At 33.2% G+C, this 7,602-nt stretch overlaps 3 non-coding genes across 3 annotated transcripts; all 3 read left to right on the forward strand.

The window, feature by feature from the left end:
* Positions 1-4,897: 4,897 nt before the first annotated feature.
* Positions 4,898-4,969, forward strand: Trnae-uuc. The gene has a single exon. It is a non-coding gene; the product is annotated as a tRNA-Glu (tRNA).
* Positions 4,970-5,445: 476 nt separating this feature from the next.
* Positions 5,446-5,517, forward strand: Trnae-uuc. Its single transcript has one exon. It is a non-coding gene; the product is annotated as a tRNA-Glu (tRNA).
* Positions 5,518-5,821: 304 nt separating this feature from the next.
* Trnae-uuc lies at positions 5,822-5,893 on the forward strand. The gene has a single exon. It is a non-coding gene; the product is annotated as a tRNA-Glu (tRNA).
* Positions 5,894-7,602: the final 1,709 nt, after the last annotated feature.

Below are 7,602 nucleotides of genomic sequence, written 5' to 3' on the forward strand. Positions count from 1 at the left end.
CAATTTAACCTAATCTAACTTATTTCTGTCTTTTATAATTTCGAAAGTGCATTTACTTTGAAGTCTCTACACTGGGTGCACTGTTCTAAGAAAGCAGCTTCATTGCACACGCCAAAACACACACCGTCCTCGAGTGCAACAATTTATGAAAGCATACTTTTGTGCACGCAGCGTTGTAAATATTTATGCGCCATTTTCCCCCGACTTTTGTGAATGCAACCATAACAATGTTTAACTTTATGCTAACTTTGTGCTACTCTTTGTGCAACTGAGCAGCATTTTATGAGTATGTTAACAGAAAGCGAAGAGCGAGCAACAACAAGAAAAACAACAAGCGCAACGACAACAACAACATAAATAGCTGTAGAAACGATGGCATACATTCTTGTGCGTTGCGTGTTTTGCTGCAAAGTTGATGGGCATTTAACGCACCAAGTCGACGCTCGACTGAATGGCAGAGTCCTGGGAGAGTGCATCGAAGAGCATAAACATAAACATAAACAACACTTGGACAAATACGCGCCAGCAAAAGAATATGCTCGTAGATAAACGCGTGCGAAAGAGGCATGGCAAGGAGTCACGAATCGTGCGTGGCTTTCGACGCATACTAATATGTAGCTGCGTGTACGTGAATGAGGGTGCATGTATGTGTGTATGGAGGGCTCTGCAAGCAAAAATATTGGAGAAAGCCAAACCCAACAAAGCGCACTGCAAAAAAGTGCAAAGAGAGTAGAAAAAAAATAATAGAAATAAGAAAAAGTTACGTATACGCAGTGTTGGTCCGCCGCATTGCACCGCCTTCCGCTTGAATGCCGACGTGATTGCACCACCAGCGCGGCTGGGGTTTATGCGCAGCATTTCGGTAATAGACTGCATAGCATTCGAATGCACTAACGGTACGTAGTTGTGTTGCCTTACGTTGCTCTTTCGTGCGGAAATTGTGTGTGCATGAGTCAAAGTAGATCAATAATAGCGCAAAGAAAAAATAAAGATTACAAAAATAAGAAAAATGAACTTTTAAAGCGCAGCGTTGCATTTAGAAAACGATATATAGCATGCACCAACACAGCAAGCGCTGAAATTCGCCACTGACTAAAGGAAATTGAAAGCTACTGCTTTGTTTTGTTTCGCCGCGCTCAGCGGCAGTCATTTCCTTTGTTGCGTGTAAGCCAACTAAAATGCTCCTCCGAACTCGGTTACTCCGACTTATTTTGGCCTAAAATTTTTTCACGCAACTGCCGTAATCGAAAAGCTGACTTTTTGCAAAGGAAGTGATGCGTGGAAAATGTTTTTGAGTGTGGTTGTCGGCTATTTTAAAATTTTTCTTTGTAAATGAGAGGTTTTCTGAAGTTTATGTTTCGTTATGTTATGTTTCGAAAGTGTTGCTATTTACTTACAAATTTTAATTTCATTTTTTGTTTCTGTTTATAAATTGTACATTTACATTTTTTCAAAAATTTAATAATATATTTCGAAAGCGTCGCCACTTGTTTTAATATTTTAATTTGAAATTTTAAAAATTCTATTAATGAACAATTTTTTTCAAAAATGAAAAAATATATTTCGAAAGTGTTGCCACCTGTTTGGAAAATTTAATTCAAATAATTTAAATTTAGCAATAATGACTAACTTAAAAATATTTTATTAGAAAAGTTACAAATATATTTAAAAAGCGTTGCCACATATTTATGAATTTTAATAAAAAAAAAATTAATTAAATTTAAAAATTGCTGTATATAAATAGAACGAAATCAAAAAAGTTTAAAATATACTTCGAAAGTGTTGCCACTTATTTACAAATTTTAATTAAATTTTTTTTCTCTATGTAAATAAAATTTTATTAAACAAGTTACAAAAATATTTGGAACGCGTTGCCACGTGTTTGGAAATGTTTAGTTTAAAATATTGAAAAATTTCGCTATGTGAAAAATATATGAAAGTTAAAAAGGCGTTGCCACTTGTTTAGTAATTTTCCTAATATTGGTCTTTAAAGCATACTTTTAGAATCCAAAACTTATTGAATTGGTAAAATACATAGTGAAAATGTCCTTATCCAATACATCGTAATGTTGAAGTGTTTGGTACTCCCAGACAACAATTTAAAATCCATCCGATTGTTTTCACTTCTTAGTATAGTCCCTGCTCTAAACATTCCCTGCAGCCTTCTTGATCTGTCACCCCCATTTTGCGGGCGTGTATCGCCACCAGACAGTGACCAGTTAGTATTCCGATCATGTTGCTACAGTCTCTTTTAGCTCGTTTCATCAGGTTTTGATTTTCGTTACCATAATTCTGTCCTTAGCTTAAAATATACTGAAATGGTCCAGCAACTTAAAAGGTTGTCTTATGCCTAACTCTCGACACTATATTCACGCACCAACTCCATCTTCCATTTTCGAGCCATCAGTATGGATGTTTAGACTGTTGTGCCATCTTTTTCTATGCTTTGAATCTTCTTTTCCAGTTTAAAAGTCGGATCATTAAGTCGTAGGTAGATTTCCGTGCGCCTGTACACTATACCGTAGAGCTGAATTGGTCTTATATATAATAGCTGTGTAGCACCAGTGCATGAGAGAGGAAGAGAGCTCCCAGATTGTTCTGAACATCTGCTTACATGCATATAAAGCACTGCTAGCTTTGATAAGAATTATATGGAGTTTCAAACTCACGGCCGGTTGTATACCTCCGAACTTACGGCTTTCTTAATTGTCTTCTTTTGTTGTTGTTTTTTTTTTTAATATTTATTTTCGATGAATATGAGAATTTATTCATCGAAAATATATATTTTTCAAGAGCTGTTTAAGAAGTTGCAGCTCATGTTTTTTTATTTTCATATTTATTTTATTAAAAGTAAATTTTGCTAGAAATATTGAAAAATTATAAATATAAATCTTTGTTCATATGCACATATGTATATCAACATTGACTCCCGTATAAATTCAAAATATACATATGTACGCACTACATATACCATATGCGGTTTCCAAGAATATTTTGCTTTTATTGCGTAAAATGCATTAATTAAGCAACATTATTGATTAAACTTTTTTTTTTTTGTTGTATAAATAATAAATATTTCTGGCCGCAGTAATTAATGCCTTTGCAATAATTAAACGACACCTCGGTGCACCGAAACTTTATATCATGGCCAACATGCTCTCAAACATACATAAAAAACATAAAAATGTAAGTGCATGTGTACGTGCTTTGCAAGTGTAAACTTACAATTTTGGCCACACCTTCGTTTGAAGTCACTTGTTGCTACACAAAAATCCATTTAAATTGCCCAGCGTGCGCACTTTTGGACAGATATCCGTGTGCATGTGTACGTGTGTGTGTATTTACATAGAATGCAGCAAACGGCCAATTGCCGCCACTCGTCTGTTCTCAAAAGGGCAGGCCAATCATTTGAGTTTTTGCATCTCTTAAATGGTTTTCGCAATTACAATTAGCCGGAGCCGATATTCTGGAGCGACAAAAGCGCGACAATGATTTGCCAATTAACGGCTAATATCCGATTTAATGACGCTAATCCGCATAAATGGCAATGTTAGCGCTAATTGTTTTGGAATTAGCATTTAGCCGCTTAGAAGAGGATTGTTTTTTCGAAATTTTTCGAATATTCGAAAAAAAAATGCTTAGAATTGTTTTTATAACCGAATCTAGAAGTCGTTAAGAATGGGAGCTCTTGTGCTGCAGTAAGAATTGAGCGAGTTTTCCATACCTCACCAATCCAGAGACCTATCTAAACGAGGTAAAAGCGAGATGTTTCGATTTTTCCGTTAGGTTTTCAAGAGCTTTGTATATTATATCTATTAAACATTTCATAATTTCATACGAACTTGAGGAACTATGATTACATCTCAAAAATACAGCGATGAAGTTCATTTCTGGCTCAATGGGTATGTAAACAAGCAAAACTGCCGCATTTGGGACGAAGAAATACTTACCATTTCATCCATGAAAAACAACAGTTTGGTGTAGCTGGCGAATCGGTAAAGGTATCGGTCAGACATTGGAGTAAACATCATGCGTGGCATTTGCCAGTCAAAATCCTCGAGTCATCGAAAATTGGACTCAACGGATGGACTATCTGAGACGTAGCAGCGGTCATCGTTTCCATTTTCGTCTCCGAAAAAAATTGACAACTTCTTCCCTCGATCGAATCAACGATTCTGAGTTTTGGCGGTATTTTACATTATGTTCTTCTGTGCAAATTTACAAAAGAAAAGATCAACTTGAACTCAATATACATATATCCGATTTGAGTATTTTTATAATACCATTTCCATCCCACATCATCTCAATATTTTGAACTCAGTAACTCAAATTTAGTGATTCAAACTATCAACTTAATAACGGAATATTTTTAAAATATAATATAATTAACTTCTTCGTTGAACAGTTCAAAATTAATTCAATTTACTATTAAAATTTGAAGATAGACTCATTATTAGCATAGCTAGAAACATTCTAAATGATGAAATGATGCATGAAATAAACAGTAATAGAAAAATTTTATTGTTAAGTACTATACGCTTGTAAATAATTTCAAGACATTTGTAAGTTTCTTTAAGCAATTTCTTATTATTTTTTTATTTACTTTATTTTCGTTACATATTTGCTTCACTTCTTTATCGAAATATAGGTGTTCAATAAAAATAGATATCAGTGGATATGTAAACACTTTTTTTTTGCATCCAATAAAATTCGTAAAACTATACATAATGAAGCATACTTATGGACCTACCATACCTATAATATGAATGTCATGTGGCATCGCGTGCTGCTTATTGTTGTTTTTCATACTCAAGCACGTCACTCAAAGCACACAACGAACCCTCAACTGTACGCGCCGAGCAGGTCAAGAGCGCAGTTGTGCACGATGTGTTGTGCCTCCCATATGGTCTAGTGGCTAGGATATCTGGCTTTCACCCAGAAGGCCCGGGTTCGATTCCCGGTATGGGAAATACTTTTTTTTTGTTAAAATGTTTACCCTCTTGAATAGTACAATAATATTTGAAGTTCTGTCCGTTTTCAAAACTAGAATAACAGGCTTCATTTATATGCAAAATTTTCATCAAACAATTAAAAAAAAATGCAAAATTTGAAATAATAAAAAACAGTTTTCATTAGTTCAATTTAAATTTAAAATTAATTTAATTTAAGCAATAACAGTAGTTTTAGTATATACATATGTAGCTATTTTAAGAGTATTCTTGGAATATACATACATACATATGTTAATACAAGAAATATAGAAATATAATAAAATATATATTTAGAATGAAAAAAAAAAATTATTATTTTTGTTGAGCATGTAAATTGTGGAACTTGTTGAAAAATGTTGTATTGATTTTTAGATTATTGTTTTAAGAGTATTTCACAATAAATTTCAGAATAGATATTGCATAAAAAAGTAGTTAAAGATAGCGTTGCCAACTGTCCCATATGGTCTAGTGGCTAGGATATCTGGCTTTCACCCAGAAGGCCCGGGTTCGATTCCCGGTATGGGAAGATATGTTTTTTTTTAAATTATACTCCGTTTAAAATAAAAAAAAAAGTTATATATATATATATTAAATATGAAATATATTAAATTTTACCAGAGTTAGAGTACCAGTATTCTATCTAAAGTTTAAAAGAAACTTGTTTGTAGTTGGTTTAGAAGTGTTCTCCCTATTCATTTTAGTAAATGAGAATCTAACAGAGCTTTCGTCATATTTTACAGTTTTAAGGCTGAAAGCATTGAAAACAGGCAACAATGTAAAACAACATATCTTTTACAGAAGTAAGTATGTTAATGTGGTGTTGCCAACTATCCCATATGGTCTAGTGGCTAGGATATCTGGCTTTCACCCAGAAGGCCCGGGTTCGATTCCCGGTATGGGAAGGTGTTTTTTTTTGAAGGTTTTATATTATTTTACTAGATTTGAACAAAAATCTATTGGACAGAAACTGTAAAACTAACGAAATTCATACGCCCATTCACTAAGGATTGATTTACTCACCTTTGTAGACAAAAATATTTTATATGTATATTATATACAGTTATGCATACAATTGAGTAATTAATTCCATTGTTGCGTTGCAATGCAATTAATATACGATTTTATTCAAAAAATTCCCAACTAAATTCAGTTTTAGGTGCGAGTACAAAAAAACTAAATATAATTACTTTGAAGTCCAAAGCAAATGAACCATAAAAGGTGCAAGCGATATACAGTATGCAAAATCCATATTCGTACACCACGTAATTTACAGCAATTTAGCACATAAAAAAATATAGGCAATTAAGTATAAAAAAAGTTGTATGTTATTTTAAGTATAAACGTATATATATTGCATTTTATTAAATAAATTAATATTTCTGAAAGAATTTCACATTTTTAAGCAAACTTAACATTTTCTATAAAGCAAAGTTCATATTCGTACACTATTTAAAGAACAAAATAAATTAATGTTACGTAAAAATTAATATTTCGTTGGATACCCTTTTTGTTTTAAAACAGAATGTAAGCGTCGAGACATCGATTTCACCAATTTTTTGGTGAGTTTTGGACATATTTTTTCCCATTCTTTTCGTAAAGCTCGTTTAAGGTCCTGAAGATTTCTAATGCTATAATTTTTTAATGAGTTTTTCAAGATAGACCATAAGTTCTCTATTGGGTTTATGTCAGGGCTCTGAGGTGGCGTTTTCAGGTATTTTGGACAGTTATACAGTATCCAAAGTCTTGTATATAATGCCGTATGTTTGGGGTCATTACCCTGCTGGAAAATGAAGCGACTTCCCAAACCCAATTTTTCAGCACTTTGGTGTAGATTTCCTTTTAGTATGTCTATGTACTTCTTAGCATTCATTATCCCATCAATAAAGTGCAAATTCCCTACTCCCGAAGCACTAAAACATCCCCAAACCATCACCGATGATACGCCGTGTTTAAATGTGGGCATAAGGTTTTGTTTATGCAAGCTAGTATTTGCCTCTCTCCATATTTTTATTCTTCCATCGGACATCTTCAAGTTGAATTTTGATTCATCACTGAAAATCACCCTTTTCCAGAAACGATACTCCTTATTTTTATATGTTTTTGCAAAAATTATACGCTTTCTTCGATTTATTGCACTGATAAATRGTTTTCTTCGTGCGACTCTGCTCCGAAATCCGATTTTTTTWATGTAATTTCGTACAGTTTGTGCTGTCAAACTTATACCAAAGTTTGAATTCAAAAGAGCAGAAAGCTTCACCGCACTAATAGTCACATCTTTTCTTATCTCTCGTAGAATAAAAGATTGTTGGCGCCTATTTAAAATGCATCTGTTTTGATTTCTGACCTTTTTATTGATTCTTCCGCTTTATATATTTTAATAATGGATTGAATAGTGGAGCAGCTCCGTTTCGTGATTTTTCCGATTTCTCGAAGAGATTTGCCATCTTTATTTAAATTTATAATTAAATTTCTCATTTCATTTGTCAGTTCACTTGATTTCCGTCCCATTTTTTAAGTTTTTCACTTTTTTTCACACAAACAAAAGTACACTTCCAGAAATAGAGCAAACACAAGAAACTTCTTACCGGGAATTGCCAAATTTCGAAGTAAC

This window comes from Bactrocera latifrons, unplaced genomic scaffold (assembly GCF_001853355.1).
Source record: "Bactrocera latifrons isolate USDA-ARS-PBARC rearing strain unplaced genomic scaffold, ASM185335v1 scaffold_16, whole genome shotgun sequence".
Lineage (NCBI taxonomy): Eukaryota > Metazoa > Arthropoda > Insecta > Diptera > Tephritidae > Bactrocera > Bactrocera latifrons.